Below are 3,095 nucleotides of genomic sequence, written 5' to 3' on the forward strand. Positions count from 1 at the left end.
GATTTTACAATCAAATTTTTGATTAAAATTTTAATGATGTAAATATTGTACATTTAAGATCTACGTTTAAATAACCGGCAGGACTGAAATATATATAATCTAATAATAATAACCCAAGATTTCGCGCGACTGAATATATTAATTTAGATTAGATTAGATTAATTATTAAAACAAACAAGTATGACTAATTATACTAAAAAAATACATTCAAATCACATTTGCCACATAACATCTCAACTTTACACTAACAAGAAAGTTTAAGCCTGCGCACCACATAATTAAAAAGCTTCTATTGTCTACTTGTATATTATTGACTAAGAATACTACTGTCTACGTGTATGTTCTTGACTAATATAGTCATTTGCACTCAACTATGGTGAAGTTCATCATCCAGACATATGACAATGGTTTCAGCAAACCACAACTGAACAATGATAACAATTGCATTTCCAACACCAAATTGACTTTCCATGTCGTACATTACTTATACAAAATAGATAACGGCTTCACCAATCACCAAAATAGATAAAAGCAATCGTAGAATCAAAATGTTGTTGAAATAATCTCCTGCCAAGATAACATATACCAACCAAGATAAGTGTATAAAAAACATATAATTTGAAGAAAAATGAAGATTGATGAGGAAGTCTTTTAAGTCGACTCATACAAGGAATACCCATTTTGACCCATTACCCAACCTGCCTATCTAACCATATATACTTGATTCACATCACTAAAAATGGATAACCAACATGATTATTTATAATAATCATATTCAGTCAAATTTCAAAATGTATTTGACTTTACAAAAATGAAACGACTCAAAAGATAGTTTACAATAGAGTTACCGATGATCTTTGTTTACGTTCATGGTAAATAAAAGCAATAGTATATCAAAATCTTGCTGAAATAATCTCCTGCCAAAATTACATAAACCAACCAAAATAAGTGTAGGAATTTATTACAAATATCCAGTTTCCGACGTATATGTAAACTTATGTTATGCCAAACTTAAATAAAGTTAATTTCCATCAGGAAATTGAAGTTTCATTTATAGTGAAGTAATTGAAAAACTCACTGTTGAGAATTATGGTTATGAACATGTTGGAAATGGTCAGAAGATGCATCAGAAAGGGAGCCATAGTGATGTTGATGCTGTTGATATAGTTGTTGATGCAATACTGCTACTTTTTGCTTTAATCGTGCAACGCCTGCTTTAGTAAGAGCAATCTCCTATAACTCTGCTTGTGTCTTCATTGAAACAATTACAATGACAGGAAAAAAAAAAAAAAATCAAATCTTTGACTAAACCAAAACAAAACAAGTATTGGCATGCAAGTATATAGATGTAATAATGAGATTGCAAGTAAATTATTACGGAGTATATATTTCAAAAGATCTAAAAAGGAAGGTCTGTTTGAAACCCACACTAAATTGAACTTACCTTAATTTTGATATTAACAAAAAAACTAAAGATATGTGAAGCGGTATTTACAGTAAACTGAAACCCTTGATTCAAACTTACAACAATAAATAGATAAACTAACCTTAACCAATGGATTAGTACGAAAAACCTGTTAGAAGACGACGGAAACAAATCGGTGAACAAATACATAAAAATCACTTATACAATCACTGATAAAAGCTATGAACGATGGGCTCGAGAAAAGATCGAACAACCTATTTGAAAACGAAGAAGCCACAACACATCATCAATGGTGAAGAGAAATAAAATTGGGAAATACAATGAAAGGCACATTATTTCAGTCGGGAAGAGTTTAGTTTAAAAAACCAAAATTGAAAGCGACTTTTTAAAGCAAATTCGTGAGTAATTGAAGATGTATTTTTTGGAAAGGGAGCAAGAAAAGGTTACCTGAATTCTAGATCTGATGGATGACTTACTCCGTATGGATTGAACAAACTGATGTGTCGATTTTGAACTGTAACTGAACGCTATGGGGACATGGATCCAACTTTATTGAAACATAAAATCAATTAATAAATAATCCCAATTAAACTAAACAAGGATTCTATTGAAACCCAGATCATCATTTTGAAATTCATTATAAATCGGAATATAAAAATGACGCTTTGAATCAGAAAATTAAATATCACATCTCCTATATACCATGGTTGTAGATGTCTATGAAGTTATCGCCTATCACTGCCTTTCCTGAATTTTGAAGATTCAAAGCTATCTCTGAAGTTATCGCCACCCGTTCCATCTCCTGAAATTGAAAGATTGCTGCTGTATTTGTGAAGTTAAACCTAGACCCCTTAGGAGTAAGGTTCATAATCACCCGTAGCCATAACAAATCGGATCAAAATTGATCTTTTGAATTGACTCTACATCTACAAAAATAGAACAATGATTACAATTGCATCAAGCATAGTAATATAAACTTAAATGGTCATGTATACATCACATAAGCAAAAAATCATAAACTTAAATGACACATCGTTGATAGTAACATTTGTAATCATCTCTACTATATCAGACCCAATTCTATCCTCTCAGAATACTTTAAAGGTACAAACCCATTCAAAACTCGATAATCATCCCACCCATATTGTCACCATTATACAAGACTTGAAAAAACAGTTTTTTAGCTTACTAATAATTCTAAGATGAACGCTTCCCCCTTGCAATAGCATCAGAAATATTAATCAACTTTTATCAAACCAAATCGCTTTTGATTTTGTAGGTAGTAACATTTGTATCTGTCTCTAATATATTTGAGAATCTAAGCAACTCCATTCAAGAGAATCTAACACACATAAAAATCATGTAAATTTCAGATAATAAAAGTAATTCTCGAGAAAAACACGTGTAACGACCCAATCCGTTATTCAACCGAAACACGATTTTTTTTTTTTAAAACAAAACAGTCCAGTTCAGCATTTGGCGCAGCGCGCCCCAGGGTGGAGCGGCGCTCCAAAGTGGTCTGTCCACTTTCTCCGTTTTGGCAAAACGATCTCCCACTTCCCGAAACTTTTAGACGAAACGGTTTTCACAACACATTACAATAAGTGAAACTAAGAGATTTTCAAAATAAAAACGAGTTTTACAACACCTGGCCCACAACGTCCCGAAT

At 32.0% G+C, this 3,095-nt stretch overlaps 1 long non-coding RNA gene across 3 annotated transcripts; it reads right to left on the reverse strand.

The window, feature by feature from the left end:
* Positions 1-226: 226 nt before the first annotated feature.
* LOC139847972 (uncharacterized) lies at positions 227-2,731 on the reverse strand. 3 transcript variants are annotated; one of them, XR_011759769.1, is made up of 6 exons: positions 2,616-2,731; positions 2,129-2,352; positions 1,548-1,973; positions 1,079-1,251; positions 849-917; positions 227-567 (listed from the first exon to the last, which is right to left on the reverse strand). It is a non-coding gene; the product is annotated as an uncharacterized lncRNA (long non-coding RNA). The 3 variants fall into 3 exon arrangements; XR_011759770.1 differs by having other exon boundaries at positions 1,548-1,574; positions 1,874-2,352; XR_011759768.1 differs by having other exon boundaries at positions 1,548-2,352.
* Between the last annotated feature and the right edge of the window lie 364 nt (positions 2,732-3,095).

The sequence above is a fragment of the Rutidosis leptorrhynchoides genome, chromosome 5 (assembly GCF_046630445.1).
Source record: "Rutidosis leptorrhynchoides isolate AG116_Rl617_1_P2 chromosome 5, CSIRO_AGI_Rlap_v1, whole genome shotgun sequence".
NCBI lineage: Eukaryota > Viridiplantae > Streptophyta > Magnoliopsida > Asterales > Asteraceae > Rutidosis > Rutidosis leptorrhynchoides.